This window comes from Rhinopithecus bieti, unplaced genomic scaffold, assembly GCF_001698545.2.
Source record: "Rhinopithecus bieti isolate Rb0 unplaced genomic scaffold, ASM169854v2 scaffold_10347, whole genome shotgun sequence".
Lineage (NCBI taxonomy): Eukaryota > Metazoa > Chordata > Mammalia > Primates > Cercopithecidae > Rhinopithecus > Rhinopithecus bieti.
In genome coordinates this window covers 3,521,224-3,534,267 of record NW_016806836.1, presented here as the reverse complement: position 1 = coordinate 3,534,267, position 13,044 = coordinate 3,521,224, and the positions used below count along the sequence as shown (strand labels likewise).

At 47.2% G+C, this 13,044-nt stretch overlaps 1 protein-coding gene and 1 long non-coding RNA gene across 2 annotated transcripts in view; one reads left to right on the top strand and one right to left on the bottom strand.

Annotated features, from left to right (window-relative positions):
• Positions 1-6,247: 6,247 nt before the first annotated feature.
• On the bottom strand, positions 6,248-9,348 carry LOC108533381 (uncharacterized). The gene is made up of 3 exons (XR_001886718.1): positions 9,107-9,348; positions 8,788-8,919; positions 6,248-6,838 (listed from the first exon to the last, which is right to left on the bottom strand). It is a non-coding gene; the product is annotated as an uncharacterized LOC108533381 (long non-coding RNA).
• The window catches only part of TTPAL (alpha tocopherol transfer protein like), a 49,149-nt gene continuing 43,136 nt past the window's right edge, over positions 7,032-13,044 (top strand). The window contains exon 1 of the mRNA XM_017878016.1: positions 7,032-7,122. The gene's annotated coding sequence lies outside the window, so the exon portion shown is untranslated. The remainder of the gene's footprint in view (positions 7,123-13,044) is intronic.

Here is a 13,044-nt window from a genome sequence, read left to right as displayed (position 1 = left end):
TGATGGGAGTGCTCTGAGAAAAATCTTGACTGTGATGGTGGTGACATGACTGCATACATGTGCCAAAACTTGCAAAAGCACACACTAAAAAGGGCAAATCTTAGTCTATGGAAGTTATACCTTAATTTGGCCAGGTGTGGTGGCTCACGCCTATAATCCCAGCACTTTGGGAGGCCAAGTCAGGCGGATCACCTGAGGTCAGGAGTTCAAGACCCGCCTAGCCAACATGGCAAAAGCCCGTCTCTACTAAAAATACAAAAATTAGCCATGCGTGGTGGCGCATGCCTGTAATCCCAGCTACTCAGGAAGCTGAGGAAGGAGAATCGCTTGATCCCGGGAGGTGGAGAGGTTGCAGTGAGCCGAGATCACGCCACTACACTTCAGCCTGTGCAACAGGTGTGAGACTCCATCTGAAAGAGAGAGAGAGAGAGAGAGAGAGAGAGAGAGAGAGAGAGAGAGAGAGAGAGAGAGAAATGAAAGAAATGAAAAGCCAATAGTTGCTTGGGCTCATTGAAGAGTGAAGAGAAGAAACAGAAAATAGGTGAGGACTTCACTGTAGGTTACACCACCCTCGAGGTTGGAGAGAGGGAAAGGGAAGGCTGCAAAGAACAAGTGAGGTGAATGGGCAGGGTGGCTCATGCCCATAATCCCAGCACTTTGGGAGGCTGAGGTGGGAGGATTGCTTGGAGCAATCCTCGGGTCCCTAGGAGTTTAAGACCCACCAGGGCGACTTAGTGAGACCCCCATCTCTGCAAATATTAAAAAAATTAGCCAGGCATGGTGGTATGTGCCTATAGCCCCAGCTACTTGGGAGGCTGAGGCAGGAAGATTGCTTGAACCCAGGAGTTCAAGGCTGCAGTAACCATAATTGTGTCACTGCACTTCAGCCTGGGAAACACAGTAATACTCTGTTTCAAAAAATAAAAACAAAAAAGATGAATATAGTTGGTGAACGAAAGGGATTCAAGCAAATTTGTTGTAGACCTACTAGGTGCTAAGTGTGCTGACATACTGGTCTTACCCGCTCACCTTACTGAGATTGTGGGGGAGGTGAAATGGACTAGACCTGCTCTACGGATGAGAGGAAAGTGGTTTGCCCTGGGTCCACACACAGCATAATAGTGGTGAAGTGAGAATATCCATGCTGGCGTGTCCTGCACACTATTCCCTTTGTATCAAATGAGTGGAAGAATGAATGAGTGAATATCACTGCAGGTGCTGAGGTTTCACTAGCAGATTCCAGCCAAGGATCTGAGAACGTGATATTTTTAGCGAAGTTGGGGCCATAAAACTTGTTCCATTTCCCAACTTGTGCAACACCCAACCCCTCCCCCTGTGGCTCTGAGATTGCTCCCCGGCCTTGGGAAGAGCTCCCCAGGCTTATCTAGCGGGGAGAGTGAAACTGTAAAAGCCTTTATGGCTTTAAGATCACGTCTGCAAGGGGCAGCGATTGTCGCTATAAACTTGAGCTGGCCCTACAAGGGAGGGCAATACCCTGGGCTCAGAGGAGTCAGAGGACAGTTGAGCAATGCCAAGGGAGTGGCCGTGCTGAGCTGAGCACTCTGGGGCCTGTGGTCAGGGACCATCATTCATTTACCTCATTTCATCCTCACATAAAATCCTGTGAGGTTTTTTTCTTTTTGAGACAGATCTTGCTTTGTCACCCAGGTTGGGGTGCAGTGGCTCAGTCATGGCAACCTCGATCCCCTGGGCTCAAGAGATCCTCCTGCCTCACCCTCCTAAGTAGCTGAGACTACAGACACATGCCACCATGCTTGGAAATTTTTAAATTTTTTGGAGACTTTGGGTCTCACTATGTTGCCCAGGCTGGTCTCAAACTCCTGGGTTCAACTGATCCCCCCACCTCAGCTTGCAAAGTGCTGGGATTGCAGGTGTGAGCCACTGTGTCTAGCCTTACTGTAATGTTTTTAAAAATTCTATGACACGCCCTTTTTCACATTATGGTATCTCTGAAATCACGATATGTCTTTAAATCAATGGCATCCCAAAATTGCTAAGGGTTAGATCAAGTGGTAGCCCTGACCTAGTTGGTTCTGGTCATTATTTCCAGTGGCCTAACTGGACGACTGCTCTCCCTTTGTATTTCATCAAAAATGATTTAAGAATCATTTGAGGAAGGGATAAGAGCCCTGCTTGTTTCCCAAAACCTTCCACTGACACCTTCTGATAAGATGAAGAAAGCACCCAGGGCAAAACCTGCAGAATAGGAGTAAGTGGGTTGGGAGGAAATCCAGGTTCTTCTGGGAAAGAACGCAGTGGAGCGTTCTTTCAAGAAATGCTGCATGGGCCAGGCGCAGTGGCTCACACCTGTAATCCCAGCACTTTGGGAGGTCGAGGTGGGCGGATCACGAGGTCAGGAGATCGAGACCATCCTGGCTAACACGGTGATACCCCGTCTCTACTAAAAATACAAAAAAAAAAAAAAATTAGCTGGGCGTGGGGGCGGGTGCAGTGGTGGGCACCTGTAGTCCTAGCTACTCAGGAAGCTGAGGCAGGAGAATGGCATGAACCCAGGAGGCAGAGCTTGCAGTGAGCCAAGATCACACCACTGTATTCCAGCCTGGGCGACAGAGTGAGACTCTGTCTCAGAAAAAAAAAAAGAAGAAGAAGTGCTGCATGAACAAAGCATTTAATGGAATGGAAGACAATATTGCATGGAAAAATATGGACAATGAAGATTCTGAGCAGAAAAGTAACCTCAATGGGCTGGATGCTGACTGTGAATTTTTTAAATTCCTTACCTAATCTATCTTACCCAGATTTTCCTTTTTATGTGTGCACAAGGGTGATATATGATTTTTTATTTTCTTGAGACAGAGATCTTGTCCAGTCACCCAGGCTGGAGTGTAATAGCATGATCTTGGATCACTACAACCTCCACCTTCCCGGTTCAAGCAATTCTCCTGCCTCAGCCTCCCGAGTAGCTGGAACTACAAGTGCATGCCACCACATCTGGCTAATTTTTGTATTTTTAATGAAGATGGGGTTTCACTATGTTAACCAGGCTGGTCTCGAACTCCTGACCTCAAGTGATCTGCCCACCTCAGCCTCCTAAAGTGCTGGAATTACAGGCATGAGCCACCACTCCCGGCGATTTATTTTTTATTTTTTTTTATTTTTTGAGATGGAGTTCCACTCTGTCGCCCAGGCTGGAGTGCAGTGGCAAGATCTCTGCTCACTGCAGCCTCCACCTCCCAGGTTCCAGCGATTCTCCTGCCTCAGCCTCCCGAGTAGTTGGAATAAAAGGTGCCCGCCACCACACCCGGCTAATTTTTTGTATTTTCAGTAGAGACAAGGTTTCACTATGTTGGCCAGGCTGGTCTCGAATTCCTGACCTCCTGCCGCCTCGGCCTCCCAAAGTGCTGGGATTACAGGTATAAGCTGCAGTGCCCTGCCAATATATAATTTTAAAAACTACGTCTAAGTCTCAAAGAGACTTTTAATTACAGAAAATAAAAATTCTAAGTAATAAGGAGGCACTGTCATAATTAATTGGCAGTGTCTTTTTTATTTTTTAATTTTTTTTATTATACTTTAAGTTCTAGGGTACATGTGCATAACGTGTAGGTTTGTTACATATGTATACTTGTGCCATGTTGGTGTGCTGCACCCATCAACTCGTCAGCACCCATCAATTCGTCATTTATATCAGGTATAACTCCCAATGCCATCCCTCCCCACTCCCCCCGGCAGTGTCTTTTCTAAGTGGTACATAAAATGCTAGTGCTATGTACAGCAGAAGCATCTCCGGTCAGGTTACTCCATTTCACAGATGAGAAAACTGAGGACACAGAGGCCACAGGGCAAATCAGTGATGGTGCCAGGGGTCTCTCTGAAAACAGATTCTGTGCTCTTCCTAACACCTAAGGCTGACTTGGATGTGGATTAGCCCCCTGGCTCTTCCTCCCTCAAAGGTCTTGACCCCAGCCAGACAACTCCAACTCCGCCATCCCAAGGGCCTCTGGGAGGCAGTGAGCTCTCCTATTGTTCAAAACTCAGGCCAGCACGGTGGCTCACACCTGTAATCCCAACATTCTGGGAGACCGAGGCGGGCAGATCACCTGAGGTCAGGAGTTCAAGATCAGCCTAGCCAACATGATGAAACCCTGTCTCTACTAAAAATACAAAAATTAGCCGGGCATGAGGTGGCAGGCACCTATAATCCCAGCTACTTGAGAGGCTGAGGCAGGAGAATTACTTGAACCCAGTAGGCAGAGGTTGCAGTGAGCCAAGATCACGCCACTGCACTACAGCCTGGGAGACAGAGTAAGACTCCATCTCGGAAAAAAAACAAAAAACCCCTCAAACTGAGGAGGGTTAGCAGGAAGCCTTCTTCCCAATGTACCAACCACCCCTACTTCCCACTGCTTACCTCAGCAACCCCAGTCTGGCCAAGTCCACCCCAACCTGTGCTGCCACACGCCCTTCATGCTCTGCTCTTCCTAGGACATTTAATCACCTGGTCTTGGGCCAGGGAGACTGGACTCTCCCCTCATTTTACAGACAAGGAAACTGAGACACAGAGAGGCTGTCGGACTGTTGCAGGCAAGTCAGGGAAGGGCACGGTCTGGAACCCAGGGCTCAAAATTCAGTGTTCTTTCCAACTTCACAGATTTATTAGATCCAGAAGAGGCAGGCTGGCAAGGGACTCAGAGTGAGTCAAAAGAAAGGACTTCCAGGTCAGAAGGATTGGTAAGACCTGAACATGTAATTGTGGGATGATGCCAAAGGTCTTTACCTGAGTCTTGTCAACACGAACAGGTTCCGGGACAGCTGCACTCAGGGGGCCAGTAGAGGCACCATCTTGCTCAAAGAATGGGGCCAGACTACACCAGGCATCTCTGCCATCCCCATCAGATCCTACCTCTCCCTGCTTAAAACCCTCCAGTGGCTTCCCATCGTTCCTGGAACAATTTTAAATTCTTCACCAGGGCCCGAAGGTCCTACAGAAGCTGGTTCCTGATCATGCCTCTGAGATCATCTCCCCATGGTCACTCTATTCCAGCCCCCTTGGGCTCCTCCCTGTTCCTCAACACACTAAAGCTGTTCCCATTTCACAGCCTTTACCCTAATGTTCCCTTTATCTGGAACATTCTGTCCTCAGCTCTTCCCATGGCCACTTCCTTCTAAATATTCAGGTCCCTACTCAAACATTGCCTCTTGGAGAGGCCTTCCCTGATCACTTAGCTAAATACATGAGGCTTTGCAGGATATACAGTCCCTGCTGTAAGTCTGCTCTTACAGCGTAAAATAGCCATAAGCAATATGTAAGTGAGTGAGTGTGGTTGAGTTCCAATAAAACTTTATTTACAAAAGTAGGCAGTAGGCTGGATTTGGCCCATGAATGTAGTTTGCTTACTCCAGCTCTAACTCATTGTCTTGTTTGATTGTCTTCCTCTATCCTTCTCTCCCTAGACTGTTAACTTCATAAGAGCAGAGACTCTGAGTCTTGTTCAATGCTGCCGTGGTAGCCATCCTCCAAGATGTCCCCCAGTGATCCCCATTTCCTGGTATTCCCACCCTTTTTGTACTCCCCTCCCAAACTGAATAGCGTTGTCCTGTGTAATCACTAGGATATTGTGAAAAAGATGGAGTGTGACTTTTGAGGCTAGATGATAAAAGGCATTGTGGATTTCATCTTGCCACCTTGAATCCCTTGCTCTGGGGAAGCCAGCAGCCATGTTGTAAGGACACTCAAGCAATCCTATGGCAACGTCCACATGTGAGGAACTGAGGCCTCCTACACTGCCAGCCATGCAAATGAGCCAAATTGAAAGTGGATTCTCCAGCCCCAGTCAAGCTTTCAGGGGATCATGGTCCCTGCTGGTATTTTGACTACAACCTCATGACAGATCTAAGCCCAAACCATCCAGCTAAGCCATTTTTGAAGTCCTACCACACAGAAACTATGATATATGTTTTTTGTTTTAAAATCAAGGTAATTAGTTATGCAACCATAGATGACTCACATAGTTGCCTAGCACAACTATGTGCTGGTCACAGAATAAATAGGCTCAATTAATATTGGTTAATAAATAAGTTAAGTGCTTAATAAATATAGAAGGACACATTATAAAAATAAATGTTTGAGGCCACTGCGGTGAGTGCATTCTCACTCATTAGGTGCCAACTAAACTTTTATTAAAATAAATGTTTGAGAGACAAATGTATTATTTTTATATAAATAAATGTGAAAATATACATTAAATAATATAGAAGGGCACAATTAAAACTTTCCTAATCCACTGATAGTCCTTGGACAAATGCCTATATAAGAATTCTTTCAACCTTGAGATCCTAAGATTTGGATATTCTCAATTTCTTCATATAATTAATGCTAAGTCTAGGATTATATAATTCTGAAACTAAGCTTCTGTTTCACCAAGTCCATGGCTCTAAAAGCTTGTGATTCTAACATCTTAAACTTCATTTATTGACATATATCTTGGCTGAACAACTCTTCTCTGCCAGGCACAGTGCTGGGTGCTAGGGATTCAGTAGAGAAAAGATGACCCCGATATCTGCCCTCCTGTGGCTCATAAGCAGATGCAGACACAGGCAAACACACGGGCGCACATGATGCAGTGACCTCTGTCACGTGGTTAAGCACAGCAACTGGAGTGGGGAGTGTGGTAAAGGAAGGAACACCAGCCCAGATATTCCGGAGGCATGTGAGCAGAAACTGTCCCCAGAGCAAACAAGAAGAGAGAGTACTTCAATCAGAGAAGGAGGTGGTGTTGTAGACTGTGTTCCAGGTGGTGGGAACAGTCAGTGCAAAGGTCCAGGGGTCAGGGGAGACAGCCAGCATCCAGCACATCTGGTGAAACAAAACAAGTTCTGTATGGGTTGGTATAGAGTTGGGGGTGGGGGGTGGTAGAAGAGGGGTGGAGTGGCCAGAGATTGTGGCCAGATGACTGAGAATCTAGTAAACCATGTCAAGGAGTTTGAACTTTATCCTGAGGGCAAAGAGGAGCCAGGGAAGGGTTTTAAGGGGCAGCAGAGTGCCACGATCTGCTTAGTAGTTTGGAAAGATGCCTCTGGCTGCTGTGTACAGGTTTGGAAGGAGGAGAAACAAGAGAAAAGTCTGGAACAAGACCCCAGGTGAGCAAAGAAGAGGCCTGAGTGGATGGGAGGTGGGCCCCAGACAGACATTTCATTTACAGTGTGGGGAACAGACAGGGAGTTGGTGGCAGTGTGGGTTATACTGGTAACCTGGCAGTCCAGGACTCCTGGATTTTATGATTCTAAAATTCTTGGTCAGGCACAGTGGCTCATGCCTGTAATCTCAGTACTTTGTGAGGCCAAGGTGGGCAGATCACTTGAGGTCAGGAGTTTGAGAGCAGCCTGGCCAACATGGTGAAAACCTGTCTCCACTAAAAACACAAAACAGTTAGCAAGGCCTGGTAGTGCACACCTGTGATCCCAGCGACTCAGGAGGCTGAGGCAGGAGGATCCCTTGAACCCAGGAGGTGGAGGTTGCCCTGAGCCGAGATTGCGCCACTGCACTCCAGCCTGAGTGACAGATTGAGACTCCGTCTCAAAAAATAAAATAAAGTAAAATTCTGTGATTCTGTGTTCAACACTCCACCGTTCTTCAACACAAAATGTCCAATGATATCACCATATGTGTAGGATGCCTGATCTTACCGCCCTCCATCCCTCTTTTCTGAGCTTCAGTTTTCCTTGCTTACAAAGTGAGGATCATTAACACTGTCCTTGCAAAGCAGCCGTGGGAGTGGGAGCTGGTGTGCACTCAGCATCTGCACAGAAAGGTGGTCCATCATGGCAGGCGTGTTTGCCCTGAAGTGCTCAACACACAGGCACTGTCAGGAAAGAGCCAGGTGTTGAGAGAACAAAAGAGATCAGCAGGGAAGAGCAGGGCAGGCAAGGAAGAGCCTGGTCCTTGTCTGCTCCTGGAGACCTGGGCTGCTCTGGCCTCCTGGCTTCTGCCTGGGCATCTGAGAACCAGATTTGGTTGCTTGCTTCTAGGCACCGACAAGTTTACATGTTGGTTGTGGGGATTCCCTATTTTGGCAGCTGGCCAGAAACTCCCCTCTTCTGGTCTTAAACTCCCCCAAAGGCTACAGACACCAGCTGGGAGTAGCCAGGCAAGATCCGGTCTTCCCTGGACTGATCTAAGCCAGATCAACTCCCACAAAGGTGATAGGACCCAACCTGCTCACACTCTAGCGCCCCCTAGAGCGCTAGGTCACACAATAGGCGTTTCCTTCTTAGACAACTGTCCATTGGCTCCAGCAAGAGCAAGCCTTTGGAGACAGAGCCCTCACTCCTCTCCCCAAAACACATGGTCTCCTGAACCACACTCAAGGTTTATATGTGCTCCTGCATTATAATTTGCTTCTCACCAATGGTTCAGTTTTAATTCAGTCCAATCCACAAAACATCCATTGAGGCCGGATGCGGTGGCTCTTGCCTGTAATCCCAGCATTTTGGGAGGCTGAGGCGGGTGGATCACTTGAGACCAGGAGTTTGAGACCAGCCTGACCAACATGGTGAAACCCCGTCTCTACTGAAAATACAAAAATTAGCGGAGTGTAGTGGCGGGCACCTGTAATCCCAGCTACTCAGGAGGCTGAGGTGGGAGAATTGCTTGAACCCAGGAGCGGAGGTTGCAGTGAGCTGAGATACCACCGTTGCACTCCAGCCTGGGTGACAGAGCAAGACTCCATCTCAAAAAATAAAATAAAATAAAATAAAATAAAACAAAATAAAATAAATTGAACAACATAACTGTAGCAGGCTTACCCGTTGCTTGGAGAAAGAGATGGGAGGCCAGCCGTGGTGGGGCCTTAAGCTGCCGGTGCTTAGTGGATCAGAGTTGGGCTTAGGGTCTGAGGCCAGAGAGCTCCGTTCATTTCTTTGCACACAATAGGGGCTCTGCAAACACCCGCGAAAATAAATCAAATTAGGAGTTTAGGTGACACAAGCTAGCATGTGCACCAACTATTTCTGGAAGGCGATGAGAGACCAGAGAGCAAGATGGCTTTCAAGGGGATGTGGGGCACTGGATAGCTGGGGTCGGGGTGGGACGAAGACCTACTTCTCGTTTTATGCCCTTTTGTACCTTTTGAAATGTTTTATTTTCACCACGTGCACACAGAGCACAGTCAATCGAACTAACAATCACAATTAAATAAACAATGCAGGGAGCCAGGCTGTCTCAGAACTCCATGGCTTCATGCATGCTCTTCCCGCTGGTGAGATACTCCTTCCCAGCTTTCTCCAACTGGAGAAGTACACATCCTCCAAGATGTACACAAATGTCCTGTCTTCTGGGTCCTGCCCCTGCCTCCTTGTGATGTTTCTTCTCTGCTTACCCACCGCATCCTGCTCTGTGGCCTGGAGGCACCTGTGCCTTCTGACATCACAATGCATTCAGCCAAGGGGAGGAATCGGCAGAGATAAAAGGGCAGGATGAGGGAGAAGTGGACGTGTTTATGCCACCCCCAGCTCCCTCCTTGTTTTGCCTTAATTTTGGCAGCGGCTGAATTTCTCCACAGCCTCAACTCCTGTCTTAGCCTCACTTATATGGCTCCAGCTATCTCTGGGTCAAGTAACACCATTCTCTCTCTCACCCCTTTGGCCTTGGGGTGCTAATAGCTCCCCACTGTTGCCAGTCCCTGCATGCCTCACCTCTACAAACACTTTCTTCATTAAGTTTGCTTCAGTTAAGCCAGCAGTTCACAACCTGGGGTGACTTTGCCCCCAGGGGACATTCGGTGATGTCTGGAGACACTTTAGGTTGTCATGACTGGTTGAGAAGATGCTACTGGCAGAGGCAACAGACAGTGCTAACCAACCTACCCCGCACAGGACATCCCCCACAACAAAATTGGCCAGCCCCAAACATCAATAGCACTGAGACTGAGAAATCCCCATAAGTTTTTGGGACTCCCACTGCTCCCTGCCTGAAGCTCGACAGTTCATGGCTGGGATCTGGACTCCTGCTGCCCTCTTTGCATTGTGGTGTGATCTGCCAGTTTCCACACATGCTGTTGATCTCCTCTTCATGACACAGAGATGAAAAGACCCCATCCTTGCCCTCAAGCTGGCCATAGTGCAGTGGAGAGAGACCTTGGTGAGCAGGGTTCCCCAGCAGCCTCGAGTCCTTGAGGACAAAGTCTCTTTGTCAGTCACCCCATAGCCCCAGTAGTAGGAGACTAGCAGACATTTGCTAATTGAAACAAAAGGTCCTTAAAAAATATCTTAAAACAAGGCCAGGCGGTGATTCATGCCTGTAATCCCAGCACTTTGGGAGGCCAAGGTGGGCGGGTCACCTGAGGTCAGGAGTTCGAAACAAGCCTGGCCAACATGGTGAAACCCTGTCTCTACCAAAAATACACACACAAAAAAATTAGCTAGGTATGGTGGTGAGCGCCTGTAATTCCAGCTACTCGGGAGGCTGAGGAAGGGAGAACTGCTTGAATCCGGGAGGTGGAGGTTGCAGTGAGCCGAGATTATGCCTGTGCACTCCAGCTTGGGTGACTGAGCAAGACTCTGTCTCAAAAAAAAAAAAAAAAAAAAGTCTTGAAACAGACAGATTAGGCTCAATGGCTAAACAAGACCCAGGAAACCTTGGTGGGTTTCCCTGTAACGAAAGTTCCAAGGAAACCACAATCAGGCAAAGATATACAGAATGAATGAATTCAAATCCCAGGGATATGGGTGGGTTTGTGGGACAGAAGACAACTACGAGCATCCTATCTCTAAAATGGTTATAATGGTAGAACCCACCTCCTAAGATTGTACGAGATTAAATTTAATGAAAATCACTTACAGTGTTACCTAGTGCATGTTGAGCACCAGGTGATGGGGCAGCGGCTTCACAACAGGTCTAGGGAAGAGCTCTGCCACCGGTTTACACCCCTGGGCCTCACTTTCCCGATCTGTAACATGAGGAAAATGTAAGCAAGATTAGTGTTTTGCAGAAATTATATCATAGGGATGCCTGAGGAGGGTTCTACAATATGTAGTGCAAATATCATTTTCAACATCAAACCTGTAATTTAATAAAAGTAAAAGATCAGTCTGTTAAACTGGAGTGAAATATTATCGTCAGGCAGGGCTAGGGTGACCAACTCATCCTCTTTTGGCCAGGACTTGTCTAGTTTTAGCTCTGAAAGTCCTGTGTCCCGAAACTCTTCCTCAGTCTCAGCAGATTAGGATGGTTGGTCACCCCAGCAGGTCAAATGATCGGCTTGCCATACTAATTTTAAAGATAATAAATAGCTAGCTGCCCGACACAGTGGCTCATGCCTGTAATCCCAGCACTTAGGGAGGCTCACTCGGGCGAATCACTTGAGGTCAGGAGTTCGAGATCAGCCTGGCCAACACAGCGAAATCCCATCTCTAATAAAAACACAAAAATTAGCTGGGAGTGGTGGCAGATGCCTGTAATTCTGCCTACTTGGGAGACTGAGGCAGGAGAATCGCTTGAACCCGGTAGGCAGAGGTTGCAGTGAGCCGAGATGGTGCCACTGTACTCCAGCCTGGGCAACAGAGTGAGACTCCATCTCACAATAAATAAATAAACAAACAAACAAGCAAACAAACAATATATGTTGAATACTTATTTTGTGCCAGGCACTGACTTTACAAGTATTAGCTCATTTAATCTTTATAAGAACCCAGAAAGGTAAATGTTAACATCTCTCTTTATACAGTGGCACAGAAAGTTTCAGTAATTGCCTGAGTTCACACCACTCCTGAGTAGTAAAGCCAGGATTTGATTCCAGGCCATCTGGGTCCAGAGTTGCCATATTTAATTTGACCTCTACTATATATTTGAATATATTTTTATTTTTTATTTTTGAGATGAAGTCTCGCTCTGTCGGCCAGGCTGGAGTGCAGTGACATGATCTCAGCTCACTGCAACCTCTGCCTCCCAGGCTCAAGCGATTCTTCAGCCTCAGCCTCCCAAGTAGCTGGTATTACAAGCATGCACCATCACGCCCAGCTAATTTTTGTATTTTTAGTAGAGACAGAGTTTCACCATTTTGGCCAGGCTGTTCTTGAACTCCTGACTTCAAGTGATCTGCCCATCTTGGCCTCCTAAAGTGCTGAGATTACAGGCGTGAGCCACCACACGAGGCAAATATATTTTTAAAACATCTCTGGAGACAGTAATAATGTCAATAATAATAATGGAAATATATTTTAAAACATTTTTGAAATAGTACAAATAATGACAATACATTTTTGAACACTGAAATATGCATCCCAAAGTTTAACACTATGGAGGCCACGTATAAACTAACCTAAGCTGCTTGGTGAGCCCACTGTTGTGCAGACCTTAGAATAAAGCACTATTGGCCACCTCTGCTGAATTAAAGCTAGAATGGAAGACTCAAATGTTTACAGGGCCAGGTGGGTGATGTCAGTGAGTGGTTTTAGAGCAACAGGGAGTGGTGGGGACTGTGGCAAATGGGAATGGAATGCATGAGCTGAGAAGAGGCAGCCAGGACTCAACTCCAGGCACTTGGAATTGGGGACCAGCAATGGCAGATCCTTCAGGAGGAGACAAACATCCATCTTCATCAGCAACTAATTCAATGAAAACAACACAAAAACACAAGGTGTGTGGAACAAAACGTGCCTGTGGGTCAAACCCAGTTCCTGCTCTCCTCCACCGCTGCCCTGCCCCAATTGAATGGATGCTCAGATTATCAGGAAAGCTGTTAAAAAAACAAAAAACAAAAAACAAAAAAAAAAAACACTGGCCAGACGCGGTGGCTCATGACTATAATCCCAGCACTTTGGGAGGCTGAGGCAGGTGGATCGCGAGGTCAGGAGTTCAACACCAGCCTGGCCAAGATGGTGAAACCCCGTCTCTATTAAAAATACAAAAATTAACCGGGTGTGGTAGTAGGCACCTGTAACCCCAGCTACTTGGGAGGCTGAGGCAGAGAATTGCCTGAACCCGGGAGGTGGAGGTTGCAGTGAGCCAAGATTGCACCACTGCACTCCAGCCCGGGCGACAGAGCAAGACGCTGTCTCAAAAAA